We start from the raw sequence: 16,377 nt of genomic DNA, 5'->3' as shown, positions 1-16,377 counted from the left end.
AACATTCACTGACTGGATTCAGTTGAACAATGACACATTTGTACAGTTGATGGTTGTGATTGATTTTGTTGAGCATTTTTTAAACAAATTTAAGAAAACATAATAAAATGGATAACTCATAAAGAAATTGATGTCTTTGCTTCTTAATCTTCAGTACATAGTTCCTTTTTTGAGTTTAGTTTAGTTCAGTTTAGGGATACAGGGCGGAAATCGTCCCTTCGTCCCACCGAGTCCGCTTCGACTATCGATCCCCGCACACTGACACTATCCTCCACACTCTAGGAACTATTTAAAATTCATGTCAAGCCAATTAACCTACAAACCTGTATGTCTTTGGAGTGTGGGAGAAAACCAAGGATCTCGGAGAAAGCCCACAAGTTCAAAGGGAGGACGTACAAACAACGTACAGACAGCACCCGTAGTCAGGATCGAAATTGGGTCTCTTGTGCTGTTAGGCAGCAACTCCACCACTGCACCACCGTGCTGCAATGTTCCCTAGTCCTATATTGGGACGACAGATGGCACAATGGGCTAAGTGTTCGGCTGGCAACCGGAAGGTAGCCGGTCAGAATCCCGCTTGGAGTGCATACTGTCGTTGTGTCCTTGGGCAAGACACTTCACCCACCTTTGCCTGTGTGTGAATGTGTGTGAATGTGTGTGAGTGATTGGTGGTGGTCAGAGGGGCCGTAGGCGCAGATTGGCAGCCACGCTTCCGTCAGTCTGCCCCAGGGCAGCTGTGGCTACAGAAGTAGCTTACCACCACCGAGTGTGACTGAGGAGTGAATGAATAATGCGATGTAAAGCGCCTTGAGTATTAGAAAGGCGCTATATAAATCCCATCCATTATTATATTTGATCAATGGTATAGACTGAGTAATGGAGAGCAATTGGTCCACAGCAAATGTTGTCAATAGGATTTCATGGAGTTTATTTAACTTGCCCCTTGTGGAACAATTCAGTTGGAAAGATGACACGAATCATACCGAAAAGATCCAGCCCTGGTTAAACCACACTCCGTACTTGTGCCCACACCTTGGATATATATATTGATTGTTGAGGATACTAAATAGACTTGAAGTACATCACATTTGAATAGACTTGAAGTACAGCACAGGAACATGTTCTTCGTCCACCGTGTCTCTGTGAACTGTGATGTCAAATTAAACAAATCCCACCTGCCAGGAGCCAAGGCAGTTTGTCCACCTTGCTGTAAAAATCACAGCCGGACCTTGCAATTAACCTTAATTCCTGCCTTGGGCAAAAGAAGGGAGCAAGTCCAGCTCAGAGTCAAGAGTGTTTTATTATCATATGTCCAGGATAGGACAATGACATTCTTACTTGCAGCAGCACAACAGAATATGTAAACATAGTACACTGTAAACAATATAATAAACGAGAGAGAAAAAAAAGTTCAGTGTGTGTTTCTACTCCATATATAATAGTCTATGTAGTTCAGAGCTTATTTGAGGTTGTTGTGTTTAATGGATGAAGGGAAAAAGTTGTTCCTGAACTTGGACTTTACAGTTCAACATAAGCCTGTAGTTTTTAAATTTAAATAATTGACAGAATCTAGATGTCACTGATTGCTAATCCTAATTATCATTTGAACTCAATGTCCTGTGAGCTGGAGACTGTCTCATGGGCTGGTGGTTGGTAATGGGGTGTGGGAAGTGAACCCTAGGAGTGTGTGCGTGTATGTGTGAGTGTGTATATGCATGTGGATGTGTGTGTGTGTGTGTGCGCGCGCATGTGGATGTGTGTGTGTGTGTGTGTGTGTATGTGTATGTGGGTGTTGTGTGTGTGTATGTGTATGTGGGTGTTGAGTGTGTGTATGTGAGTGTGTGTATGTGCGTGTGGGTGTATTTGAGAGATGTGTGTGGATCAATTCCAGTGCAGCTGAGTTCTCTTGGTATCTTTTCCCTCTGGACCAGACCTCAATCTGAAAAGCCCATGTTGTAGTTGAGGTGCAACAGCCAACCTTGTTATTCAAACCATGCACTGGGAACATCCATTCCATCATATGACGTTCAAGTCATGAAAGTTGAACAGATAACCCATGACCGAAAGACTGATCGCTGGATGGAGAGAACACAAGAGTTTCACCAACATGCCGACATGTGCACATTCCTCAGCGGTGTAAAAATCAATTACTGATCCCACACCTAAGGTCCCATCAACTGACAGCCAAGGACAGAGGTGATTGCAGCAGGGACACAGGAGCATTCAATACCCACTGATAAAACCAGTTCAAACATCTTCTCAGACAGACACCTGTGTGTGATGTGTGTGCTCTCCATCCCATCCCAGAGCGATCTCTTCAGTCCACCCTTGCCACCAATCCAGATTGGTAGGATGTAAAGCTAGCCAATTCCCAACTAAAAAAACAAGGAAAGCCACAGAGTGCTGGAACAACTCAGCAGGTTAGACAGCAACTCTGGAACATCTGCATTTCTTTGTGTGTCTTCTCCAGAGATGCTGCCTGACCTGCCACATTACTTCAGCACTTTGAGTCCTTATTTGTAAACCAGCATCCTTGTGTCTAAAAGAAGAATACGTTAGGAACAGAGGATTTCCTCGCTCAAGTCCTGAAACTCAGTGATGAAGAGCTTCAGTCATAAAACCACATCGTTATCATCCACATCGCATTAGAGTTGGATATAGACAATAGACTATAGGTGCAGGAGTAGGCCATTCGGCCCTTCGAGCCAGCAATGTGATCATGGCTGATCATCCCCAATCAGTACCCCGTTCCTGCCTTCTACCCATATCTCCTGACTCTGCTATTTTTAAGAGCCCTATCTAGCTCTCTCTTGAAAGCATCCAGAGAACCTGCCTCCACCACCCTCTGAGGCAGAGAATTCCACACTCACCACTCTCGGTGAGAAAAAGTGTTTCCTCGTCTCCGTTCTAAATGGCTTACTCCTTATTCTTAAAATATGGCCAGGGGACTTCAGAATGATGCGATCCTGATCATGCTCATGAAGGAAGGCACATCTGACCACAGAGGGGTCTCATTGTCGGCTGCCGCAGGGAATGTCATCAACAGATTCCGCTCAGCGAACTGTCATTGGTGATGAATTTCACCATTGCCTTCAAAGCACCAGTTCCGTATTTAGTTGAGAAAACAATTATACAATGGTGAAAGTTCCAGATGTGACATAAACCTCAAGATAGACACGACAGGGGAAGGATAATCCAATTTAAATCATTCAACACGCAAAGACCAACACATTCATTCACTGATTCTTTAATTACACTTAGTCAGTGACGTTGCGCTAGCAATCTAAGTGGGGTGCAGGGGAGAGCAAGACTTTGAGCAGGGGAGAGACAAGACTTTGCCTTCCATCACAGTGAGGAGGAGATTCACTGTGATGGATGTTTGTGTAAATTGTGTTGGTGTGTGTCTTGATTCTTTTGTTATTGCATGACTGCCGAAAACAAATTTCGTTTGAATTTCATTTGAGGTTCAAATGACAATAAATGGTATTGTATTGTATTGCATCTCATGCCTGACTCCCCAAATGGACACTTGAATCCTTCCTTGTCACTGGAAGGAATTTCTAGGGGGACAGATGATATTTCGTGGGATGCCCTCAAAGCCTCCTTGTAGAAATGCAACATGTGTTTCCCGGCAATCTCTTTTATGAATTATGACTCAATTATGACTGTTCAAAGTGGAGAAGGAGCGTTGGCTATGGTGTTGAGAGCCTTGTGTCCGTGTAATGGGACAACACAGATGCCCTGATTAAGCAGCAGAAAGAGCACAGCAGGTCACAATGACCAACCACACCACCCCTCAATCAGGCACCTGCTGCCCTTGGTCGAAGAGCCTTTCCCATATTCACCTCATAAGCCGTTCCAGATACACAAAAGTGGAGTAAAAGCAATTCATCCTGAATCGGAAGGGATTGCCCGAGTCGAAGAACACCTTGTAGCAATGTTACAAAATTTTGAGATTTTAAAAATCAAGTCTGTAATTTATCCCATCAGATAAAGCATAAAAATAAGTTTAATTTGACACCTAATTCACTTTCATATCTCAAGTATTTAAAAAGTTATGGCCATTTTCATACTCGGAAATGAGCATCTTGTTCCCTATTGATTTTCTATGGACATAACAAAAAAGCTGTGATCGTGAACAGTCAAAAGCCCATAACTTTCTTAAAAATTAAGAGAACTGAATGAAATTTTCAGTTATCATAGGTTGAAGCATTCTGAAACAAATATAAAATAATCTTACTTGGATGACCTGAAATTAAAGCATATAATTAGTTAGTTACCTAATTGTAGCTAATTTCAGACTTCAATTACTAATCTAAACATCTATCCATTTCTTAATAAATGATTAACATTTTTAAATAGCCTAAATGTCCAAATAATATTCACAAATAATTCACAATAAAACATGATTTTTAAATCTCATTTACATTAATTTATAGGCCAAATGGAAGGAATTCAGTGTTCAATTGCTGTAAATAAATGCCCATTTAAATCAGCTTTCCAGTGGGTCCCTGTGGAACGCGCTGGTTTAGAACGTTCACATTGCGGTAGATTTGTGCCCCAAATGCCGAGAAAAATACTGCGGGATATAATGGGCCCAAAATGAGCTACTCGCAATATTAAACTGTGTATAAAGGGATCTTTAGAAGCCCTTTTTAATGTAAAAATGTACAGCCTACCTTCAGTGGTTTGCTTTATGAGACCCTGCGGTTGCTGGCGGTCGCGGGTTTACAGATTGATTTTTAAACTACTATAACTATTATTCAAGGCCTTTAAACCTAATAATAGCTTTTGCGACGGGGTCTTCCAGCGATTTTTCGTTAATAATTAACTAGGCTGAACATCTTCGATTTGAACAGCCTAGAGAAAATCGCGTTTTAAACCCGCCCCCTCTAAACGGCGCCAAAATCGCGCACACCCGCAGCGGCAGATTTTCAACGACGCTTCAGGTAGGCTTTGCAACATACCTACATCTTGCCAACGGCTCACTGGTAAATTAGACGTGTTTTTAAACTAATGTGGTAATTTGACATACACCATTGGAGATAGTTCTGAATGGATTTAATTGTCAAGACTAAATTCCCCAGGTGCCTTGGTGGTGATTTGAATGTTTCTCTGAGTCCATAGCCCAGAACTCTGAATTTTTAGCCCAAGAACATGACCGATCTTCTCCTTGCAAACATCATAGTCTGAATAAAGTAATTGCTTTTTGAAATGTTTTTCTGCATTTTCTCTGAAGATGTTTTTAGACACGATGACCTGGAGTGTTCCCCAGGCATCCCCAACCCTGACCACCACAAAACTCATCCGGCCTGCTGTGTGCTGACCTTGCCACTCATTCCCAGTGACAATATCTCTGACCAGCCACCTCCTCCAAACCAGGACTAAATCTATGGCAGAGATTGTTAATGTTGAGATCCTGCAGCAGTAGTCTCTTCCCTACATCAGCACTGACATCAACCCTGTAGATATAGTGCAGTAGACAGCAGGCATTGTATGAATGTGGTCTAGATAGTGACATGGTTTCTTAATTCAGGCTCAGCCCTTCATGGGAGGTGTCCAACACATAAACCACTGCCAGGATCATTTAAATCCAAAACATATATATACCCAGTCTCCAGAATGAGAGTCTGCAAGAGTAATGTTCATATTAAAGTAGAGCTATATTAATATTAAATTGTGTTAGAGTAACATAGCAAGTCCTATCATTGTGATCATAAGATAAGAAGACTTCGGAGCAGTACTAGGCCATACATTCCCTCTCAACCCCATTCTCCTGTCTTCACCCTGTAACCTTCGACATCCTTACTTATCAAGAACCCATTTCAGCATCTTTTTCAGAAACATCTTCATCTCTGGGCTCCAGATTCCTGGTCTCTTGTTGATGATCACCTCCATTGCTCAAGTATCTTGCTCCCATTACCTCAACACTTTAAGCCTTTTTTCTTCATTTTCCTGGATATTTACTCGTGCCAACTCCTTCAGGTCACTGATCCTCCTCAGTCCGACTTGGCATCTCCACTTCCCAGGGACAGCCCTGACTAAAGCTCCAGTATCTGCGAATTCAGGCTGCATGTGACTCTCTATTCCTAGAGTAACCATAATAGCTACTCTGATCCCAACAACACGATTCAGTTCAATTCAAAACGTATTACATCTTCAACCCCCTCCCTTCACTCACAATCTGTTCTTCCCTGCTGGATTCACCATCACCATTCCATCTCTTGCCTGGGTTGTCCTGCTATCTTCCCTTGTTCAGACATCAGCATCTCCCTCAGAACCAGGGCCTTTTGTAAACAACAGGTATCACCAGCGCTAAACAAACTAACACATATGGTCAAAGATATTATACGTTATTAAATCTCAATGTAAGATTTTCCACCATGGAACTTATTTAACCCAGCCCAACTTCACTACATGATGAATACACATCTGCACAGGGGCCGGTCCCACTTCGATCGCCGGAGCCGTATGGAGTTGTGCGGGGCTGGTCCCGACATCGTGTGGGGCTCTGAAAAACTGATACTGTCCAAAAATTCCGCGCGGCAATGGCCAGTGGGCCCGCAGCCGCCTTGAGGCCGTACGCAGCGCCTCGACGGGCGTACGCAGCGTCTCCATGCCATACGCAGCGTCTTGACGCCGTATGCAGCGTCTTGACGGCGTACGCCTAGCGCGTGGCATTGCGCGATGACGTCACCGCCCGGCGTGCCGTTACGTGATGACGTAACAGCCCGATGCCGTGCGACGTCTAAATTCAGTCGGCCCGCCTCCAGCCCAGCTGATTGGTGAGTATGATGTCGGGACCAGCCCCGCACAAATCCAGACTGCTCCGCGGGTGGAAGTGGGACCGGCCCCTCGAGGCCGTATGCCTCAAGCCACCACGTTTGGTCGCGCTAGACGCATGCAATCGCATGCTGGTGGGACAGGCCCTTAACTCTTTCAGAACCCTGGGGTGTACACCATCTGAGCAAAGTGACTTATCCACCTTCAGTCCTGTACATGATACAGGCTTCTGTTCCTAGGGTGTTAAGTTCAAGGGGCAATTTAGATTACCAATTAGTAACATTTGCATTCCGTGAATAATGAATGAGATAAACTACATTTAATGGACTCATACTATCCTCTGAGCTGGCCTTGCTGCCAGCGTTAGCCCTTTGCAGGAATTCCTGTTTCCCTGTTTGATGTTATTTGCAATGAGAATCCTCCCAGCTTGTGATGAATTACAAAAACAAGTGCATAAATCTCGCCCCCTGGAGGATGGGAGTAGTTTAATTTGGCTTCATGGTCAAAATAGACATCATGGATTGAAGATCCTGTTCCTGTGCTGCACTGTTCTAAGTTCTAATTTTTATGTTTCTTGGTTAATACGTAATCGTGTGACATTCTTGCTGATCTGTTCCCTGTATCTGTGTTGCAGTTGAATAACTAGCTCACTGTTACCTATTAGAAGACCGGAAGGCTTGAGTTGGTCTATGGAATCTGAATGTGAAACTGGTGAAACAAGTTTCTATGTTCTAACCATTTTTCTATCTTTCTTGGTTAATGTAGCATTCTGTGACATTCTTTCTGATCAGTTCCCTGAATCGTGTAGCTGAATAAATTTCACTTGGCACTTGTGAGAGTTAAAAATATCAACCATTCAGCGTTCCAATTTGTGGGCCATTCACTAAATCCAGATACTACAATTAGTTAAAATAGCTTGTTTGGTTGCTGGTACAATGACAATTAAACACTCTTGACGAGCAATGCGAGGTGCTCCTAAAACCTTGGGTATTTCAGAAAAATCATCCTTTAATCACATAATATTTAGAGCAAACACCCAGTTTGGTTGGATTCTCTGTACGATAACATTGGTGACTGCAGGTAGATACGAAATGCTAGACCCGAAACGCCGCCCATTCCTTCTCTCCAGAGATGCTGCCTGTCCCACTGAGTTACTCCAGCATTTTGTGTCTACCTTCGATTTAAACCAGCATCTGCAGTTCTTTCTCAAACATTGGTGACCAAGTATCATTCTGTTAAAATCCTCAAGGGCCAATATTTATTGTGAACCCCAACACCATGTGTGCTCTGTTGGGGAGGGAGGAGCTAAATAAGCAAATGAAACCCCATCGACACAGTGATAGTTTGGCCCTGGTCACATTGCTCTCCATTCTCCATTCTATTTCATTGATCAAGTATAGAAACACGGAACTAGGTACTGACGATTCAGATGCAGAGACAACATATTTTTCATGGCAAATCTGGTTTATTGTTTTTTTTCTTAAATACATTAAAATAATGCTCGACAAATTCATTCACATCCAACCATACAGATGTGCTGTTGGTCAACTGAACCCAGTCAGTGAAAGTTCTCTCAGGGCAAAAGATTTATATTAATCATTATACAGACATTAGACCTATTTACAATTTCATTTCCTCCAGTGATAATCAGACAATTAGCAGCACTACCTTTTCGAAGTAGGTATTTTACAAAACAATCACATCCACAGGGAACTTTTTTCCTTAAACTTTGGATAAATCCTAAAATTTTACAGAGGAAACACCATAGTTTCCAGTTAAAATATCAATGGTCAAAAACACTGCTGGAAAACGACACAATTGCTATTTGAAGCTTTTAGTCCCGCAATTTAATACAAGAATAAGTTTGTTCAAACTGGAACAACCGCGTTTGGTCAACGGCGTTTGCCTACAGTGTACCTCAATCTGTGAACGGGAGTTTTAAACAGAGAATGGGACAAAGTAAAATTAACTTTGGAAATTACTGAGATGATGTAACATTTCAACATATCTTCAAAAGAAAAGGTGGAATGTGTTTAGTTAATTGTTTCCATCATCATCATCCTAACTCAGATAATTTTAATGGGGTAACTAGTGATAATTCAACTGTATATCAGCTACTTTATGTTCTCCCAATCCTGGACACTGGGCGGTAACACATTTCTTTCATGCCAGTGCCATCGTTTTTGACAAGCCACCAGCTGGGGTTCATGAGAGCTTGTGGTGGAGGGAGGGGCTGTGAACTGGGGGAGAATTTTATTCCACAGGTCCTCTAGTCTTAATTTTAGGGAGGGCACAGCCTACAACGTCATCATTGGCTTCCCTTATGAACTGCAGTCGTGTTGAACAATGCCTCCAGAGAATTCATTGAACTCAAGTTATTCTACAGGCATCACCTCCCACTTTCATAGCTAGTATTACATTTCAACAAGTGGCATTCATCTCATTTCCACACAGTGCACGTTCACAATCTACCTTAATTACCACAGATCTCAAACAAAACTTTGGACTTGGCACCAAGTTAAGTTGTTTGCTCAGGTATAATTATGTACCGTGACGGGGCGTAAACGTGCCCTGTAACAGGGAGGAACCATAGATCATTCCCAGAAAACAAGAGGATTTCTGGAGGAGAGAGGATGCACTGGACTGAACCACTGGAAGGTGAATTACAGTGTTAACTCCCACAGCTGAGCCTCCTTCATTGCCCGGCAGATACTCCAGGAGTGGAAGTGAATCTCTCAGATTGCAGCTTCATTTTGTTCAATTGCCTTGTTTGGCACCTGAAATAGAAGCAATAGAAAAATGTAATTGAATAATTGCATTGTTAGCCACAGTAATACAGCATATAATGCCTCCTGCAACAGCTCAGGGAATTTTCAAAATGACTATCTCCGAAACAGAGCAGATGCAATGACTTGGAAGTTTGCAAGCAACTCATCGATCCTGCAGTGTACATTATCTAAAAGGCACTGCACAGGGTTCAATTTCATTTTTACGCCTCACCAAGTGACGCTGAGCAATTATATATCAAGACCATGTCAGCATTCAGGCAAAGTTGTAAAAGTGCTGCCAGGTAGCATTTGTGCCAATCATTGTCCCAGGCAATTTCATTATCTACCATATTTACCTGGCGGGTTCAACAACTCTATGAATTACCCCCTGACACTTAGTTATCATTTTCACTATCCACAAGGCACAAATCAGAAGTGTGATAAATACTCCCAGTTGCCTGGATATGTGTAGCTCCAACATCACAAAGCTGGAGACCATCCAAGACAAAGCATTGTGCTTGATTTGTACCCTATCGAGTCACGGGCACTCCCCCTATGTTCCATGTTGCAGCCCAAGATGAAGACAACTATTAAATATTTCATTTTGAACATCCCTGTTTTGAACAGCAGACTTCCTTCAATGTCTGGTCTCAATTGCATTCCAAAACATGTGACAACATGTCTCAATATTGTGGACAGCGACCATAAAACCAGCCAGCACCGCTGGTGGCTTTCCAGGGTCCCAACCTCTGCATCTGGGAACATTCATAATGAAATTGGATAAGAGGATTTGGGGCTCAGCTCTGATGCCAAATGTAGTCAAATCGATTGCCGACATTCCAGATTTTACTGCCCCCACGTGTTTGAAATACACTTGCGTAAAATAGCCTAAAGTGTCAAATGTTAGTGGGAATGTTTAGCAGGGAGGAGCACACAGCGCCCTCTAATGTAGAGGTCTGTACTCACATGACAAAGTAAATCACTGCATCTACATTTATACACAGGAGAAGTCTGAATTCCGGCTAATACAAACACTGACCTTTATTGGCAGTTATAAGCACCTCCAACCACTTGGCTTCAGGATCCACACACACTTTTTTCCCATTTTTCTGCGTGACACTGGAAGGAGAAGGTGACATTCAAGATATGATTCACAGAAACTCCAATGTCTTTTTTTGAATTACACAACTTGAAATCAGGGAGGGAGAAAGGTTGAAGTTGATGCTTTGACTCATTTACTCACATTATCTCTGCATTCTCACAGTGAGGTCCTCTTGGAATAAATTTCAGGCTCCGGATGGACTTTGGATGAACAGATCTGGTCCTAGCGCAGTGGCACCGTCCATTTGCTCCAAGGATGGGAATACCTGAGGAAAGATTATATTCACTCAGATTTAATCGTGGAATGAATGGGAGCAAAACCTGCAAAACTTTCTGGTACTTTCTGCAGCCCTCTTGTTTAATTAATGCATGGCCCGGAGAGAGAAATTGCACAATGTTTGCACAAACTCCTTCACTAAAGTTGTGAGCTTTCATTTGAAAGCTCAAACAATAAGACCAAAGCACAGCCACAATCAATGAAAACATTGTAACTACAGTTCAAACACAGTTCACTGGTGCATTTCTTTCTACTTCTGCAGTCAGGCTGTTGGATCAGTTTTATATTAATACGGAGGGTTTTGATTTCAATGAAAAGAGTTTAAAGGTTTCTCACACACAATGTTGCATTGTAAAGAACACACAGTATAACAACGGCAGTTTAATTGCATTGCACATTGTAAACAGCACATGAACCAGGGAATTATATACTCATACATTGTGCTACAGTACAATAAGGAATAAACCGCGAGGACAGACATCTCAACATACCCTGTGCAGTGATGGCACACAGAAGGAGGATGAGGATGGTCACACTGGCTGCTCTGTCCATCTTCCACTTTGTGTCGCTGATGAGATGTCTGCTGAAGGATCTTCTACCCAATGCAGCAACTCTCTGCTGAATCAAGTTCTGCTGCAGAGGACCAGTCAGCTCCTATTTATGGGGATTCACTTCTCTCATTTGCATCCTCTTCTGCAGTGAAAGCTGTCAAACTCTCTGATGTCACGTGGGCGGGAATTTCCCTCCGTGCTGGCCACACATGGAGCTTAAACATGTGATTTCCAGGAAACAGCTCTCCCTTTTCACAGTCTGCTCATTACAGTGTGCTTCTTCGCACTTCAATGTTGCAGGGTTTAATTTACAATAATCATAAGTATAGCATGTTTCTACATAGTACTTTAATATATTGTTGCACTACTTTGGATTGCACAACAAATTTGGTTCAATGATGGACCAGCTATTTCCTGATTTGCACTAATGGTTATATTTATTGTTAGATTTATCATTATTGCATTATGTTGTTGACTTTGTGAGCTTTGTGTGAACAAGTAAAATTTCATTGCTGCCTGATCTGGTGAGTTCCCCCAGGAGTTTGGTCTTTGCCATCTGCAGTGTCTTGTGTCTCCATCTTATCTCCAACACAGTCACGCCTTCAGAGATCTTTCCTGATACTTATGTTGGGCGCCATTTGCATTCAATAAATAACAGCTGTTTCTAAGATTCTCACGAATTTTTATTTTATACATAATTCTTACATTTTAAATGGTCTGTTAATTTTTAATATTTTGAATAGTTGTGAATGTTTCTGAATATCAGGCATTTTCAGAAGAATTCAAAGCTCGTGTCTCTTTTGACAGCTGGCTAAGCTTGCATGTGATTTTGCTGACTCCTTTATTTTCACAGTTGTTTCAGGGGTGGGTGTCTGAACCCATCCTTCATTGTGTTGCCCTTCACTATTTTGGATTTGGACAACAGGTCAACATTGGCCGATCTATAATGGTGAATTCATAATCACCTCGTGGGTCACAGATAGCTTGCATGGGCAACAAGCCTGACTCCCTCCACCACAATCTGCTGGTTGGTATATTACAATCGACAATAGGTGGAGGAGTAGGCCATTCGGCCCTTCGAGCCAGCTACTCCATTTAATATGATCATGGCTGATCATCCACAATCAGTACCCCATTCCTGCCTTCTCCTGATATACCCTGACCGCTATCTTTAAGAGCTCTATCTAAGTCTCTCTTTCACTCACTTTCACTACAAACAAATGTTCATGCCATTTATTTTGTTGTTGTCATCTTTCAATGTCATTTAAACATCTATCAGCTGGTTTCTGCAAATTAAAACTCTCTTTTTTGTAAGACATAGTTGCAGTTTATAGAACTCACAGTCTGTCACTGGGAGAGCTCTCTAGGCTTCAATCAATGGTGTGGCTCAGGTTGGCCTTGTGTAGAAAGGAACTGCAGATGCTGGTTTACACCAAAGATAGCCACCAGATGCTGGAGTAACGCAGCAGGCAGCATCTTTGGAGAAAGGGAGTAAACTGGAGGTGGGAAAAGGCTGAAATAAATCAGGGCCAGCAACAGATGAGCTCAGGAAGGATGAGGCCCTTAATGGCCCATTGTTGGCTGGGAAAGTTGTGATAACAAGAGGGATACAAGGATGCAACCAGTGGAACTGATAGAATGACTTGGATGAGGGGGAGGGGGGGGGGGGGGGGGGAGGGGGGAGGGAAGGGAGGGGATGGAACGCAGGACTTGCTTGATATTAGAAAAATAAAAGTTCATACCGCTGGGTTGTAACCTGCCCAAGCGGAATATGAGGTGCTGTTCCTCCAATTTGCGTGTGTCCTCACTCTGACAGTGTATGAGGCCCAGTACAGAAGAGTTAGTATGGGAATATGAAGGGGAGATAAAATGTTTGGAAAAGGAGAGATCGTGTAGACCATCTCAGGCCACCTGAGCGTAGGTGTTCAGTGAAATGATTGGGAAGTCTATGCTTGGTCTCACCGATATATAGGAGCCCACACCGGGAACACTGGATACAGTAGATGAGGTATACGAAGTCTGAAGAAGGGTCCCAACCCAAAATGTTTCCAACACCTTTTCTCCACAGATGCTGCAGATGAGTTACTCCAGCACTTTGTATCCGACTCGGGTCAACTAACAGCTTTGAATACAGCGCTCAATGTCTGAACAAGCGCAGTCCTCTGATGAATTCTCCATGTTGGCATCTGTGGCAGCTAATCACTGAATATGTTCACTGACTTTCACTCTCTATGGAAAGTAGCAGATGTGGGAATCAGGCAGGAGAGGGGGCTGGTGAAACAGGATCAGACTCAAGCTGACAGTGGGAGAGTGGATAGGTTCCCGTTTCCTTTATTGTTAGGACGTGTTTGATGTCACAAAGGCCTATAATCATTTCTGTATAAACGTTTGCAACCAGATATCTCATGATTGCTTTTAAAATCAATCAAAACACTGACGCTGGCTTACAATGAAGCACACATTATAAAGCAGGTTTACTTGTACATTAGATCTTATTATGCCAGATGAACCATTTCAGCTTGGCTGAAATCCAGTTCCACATTTTGTGGCTGGCCCATGGGACACAGATATTTTACAATGATGACTCTGCTCCTGAGATTGTAATAAATAGGAAGCAATCCCTGGGCTGAAACACGTGAGTTACAAGAAATGTAACATCCTCTAACTTGCTGCAAAATTGGGTATTATATATATACCTTTGCACATTAATAGATGTCTTGTTTAGATTGTAAGAAGATGCAATGGTGGACTTGTATTTGTAATTGCTAGTTGTGAGAATTATTTACTTGATATTTTGCTGAAGCAACAGCCAAAGTATCTTAAACACAATGAATTAATAACTCTTTCAATTTACAACAGGGGAGAGAGAGAGAGAGAGAGAGAGAGCAGGAGGAGAGAGAGATGGAGGGGAAAGAGAGAGTGTGAGAGAGAGAGATAGAGAGAGGGGAGAGAGAGAGAGAGAGAGAGAGAGAGAGAGAGAGACGAGAGAGAGAGAGGAGAGAGAGAGAGAGAGAGCGAGAGAGAGAGAGAGAGACGAGAGAGAGAGGAGAGAGAGAGAGGAGAGAGAGAGAGAGAGAGAGAGAGATGTTTTTAATCGAGCTATGTGTTTTTTTACATGATTCATTTTACTTGTGTGAATTTTATTTTAAGCTAGCTTTTTATTGTAGACTAGACCAAGTGCAGACCCGTTGGGTCTGTTTCCCCAATGGCGTTTGCGGCCCGGGGGGGGGGCTGCGGCATCACACTCACACTAACCACCCCTCAAACACACAGGTGGGGGAAGGGGGGGGGAGGGGGGGGGGGAGAGGAGAGGGGAGGGAAGGGAGAGATTTGGGGGAGCGGAGAGGGATGGGGGAGGGGGAGAGAGGTGTGGGGGAGGGGCAGAGGGAGATGGGGTAGAGGGGTGAGGAGAGGGAAAGAAACATAAAAATTAGGTGCAGGAGTAGGCCATTCGGCCCTTTGAGCCTGCACCGCACCGTCATTCAATATGATCATGGCTGATCATCCAACTCAGTATCCTGTACCTACCTTCTCTCCATATCCCCTGATCCCTTTAGCCACAAGGGCCACATCTAACTCCCTCTTAAATATAGCCAATGAACTGGCCTCAACTACCTTCTGTGGCAGAGAATTCCAGAGATTCACCACTCTCTGTGTGGAAAATGTTTTTCTCCTCGGTCCTAAAAGATTTCCCCCTTATCCTTAAACTGTGACCCCTTGTTCTGGACTTCCCCAACACCGGGAACAATCTTCCTGCATCTAGCCTGTCTAACCTGTGAGATTCAAAAATCACAAATGCTCTTTAGACAAATTCAGACAACGAAGTGTTTTTATTAATTTCATATTCTGCAGAATAGGTGCCTCTCCACTGATGTCCCCTAGAGGCACACCGAGGATCGGGATGTCTTCTATCTTTATACATTTCTTTTCATTATTATCACATTCTCATCTCTCCCCATTGAGCATCTTCCAATCATAACATAAAGCCCAGATTCCCACGAGAACGTCGTGGAACGCCCACCCAACGTCAAAGGCACCTCCCCTATCATGCATCGCATGTGCATTTAAATTAGGCATCTTGTCATAGTGGGCGTGAGTACATATTCATATAATCTCATCAGGCCTGCGCAGATCTGTTTGACCTTATGTACTTTCTCCCTTTCACTTACTTCTTTCAAAACTCCTGCTGAAGTATTTCTATTGCTACTTTTTATCTAGAATTTCTCTCTGTTCTGTATATCGTTACTTTCTATTCTACTAGCAGTCTGGCTTCTGCTGACACCTTATTTCTTTCTAAGTTATTTTTCTATCCCTAGTCTAAATCAACCATGTCTGTTAACTCTTTCCTCACAATCCATCCTTTTCTTTTTTGCTACGCACCCTTGATTTACACTATCTCCTCCTTTTCTAATGCTAGCAGAAGATTCTTCGCCTCCATATCCTCCTCTCGCTAGTCATACTGTGTTCTGAAGGCCATTATGGTGGCAGCACTGTTCTTCGTCAGGGCTGTTTCTATCATCGCTGAGCCAATCCCCGTATTGGATTCGTAGCTATATTAATATTAAATTGTGTTAGAGTAACACAGCAAGTCCTATCATTGTGATCATAAGATAAGTAGACTTTGGAGCAGAACTAGGCCATACATTCCCTCTCAACCCCATTCTCCTGTCTTCACCCTGTAACCTTCGACATCCTTACTTATCAACAACCCATTTCAGCATCTTTTTCAGAAACATCTTCATCTCTGGGCTCCAGATTCCTGGTCCCTTGTTGATGATCACCTCCATTGCTCAAGTATCTTGCTCCCATTACCTCAACACTTTAAGCCTTTTTTCTTCATTTTCCTGGATATTTACTCGTGCCAACTCCTTCAGGTCACTGTTCCTCCTCAGCCCGA

The 16,377-nt window shown here is 43.0% G+C and overlaps 2 long non-coding RNA genes across 2 annotated transcripts; both read right to left on the bottom strand.

Moving 5' to 3' along the window:
- Nucleotides 1-9,417: 9,417 nt before the first annotated feature.
- On the bottom strand, nt 9,418-10,863 carry LOC116975077. The gene is made up of 3 exons (XR_004412528.1): nt 10,795-10,863; nt 10,591-10,670; nt 9,418-9,560 (listed from the first exon to the last, which is right to left on the bottom strand). It is a non-coding gene; the product is annotated as an uncharacterized LOC116975077 (long non-coding RNA).
- A 3-nt stretch (nt 10,864-10,866) lies between these two features.
- On the bottom strand, nt 10,867-16,174 carry LOC116975073. The gene is made up of 3 exons (XR_004412527.1): nt 16,164-16,174; nt 11,421-11,644; nt 10,867-10,918 (listed from the first exon to the last, which is right to left on the bottom strand). It is a non-coding gene; the product is annotated as an uncharacterized LOC116975073 (long non-coding RNA).
- Nucleotides 16,175-16,377: the final 203 nt, after the last annotated feature.

Source organism: Amblyraja radiata, chromosome 1 (genome assembly GCF_010909765.2).
Source record: "Amblyraja radiata isolate CabotCenter1 chromosome 1, sAmbRad1.1.pri, whole genome shotgun sequence".
Taxonomy (NCBI): Eukaryota; Metazoa; Chordata; class Chondrichthyes; order Rajiformes; family Rajidae; genus Amblyraja; species Amblyraja radiata.
The sequence above is the reverse complement of the archived record's forward strand: the minus strand, read 5'-3'. Positions and strand labels throughout refer to the sequence as shown.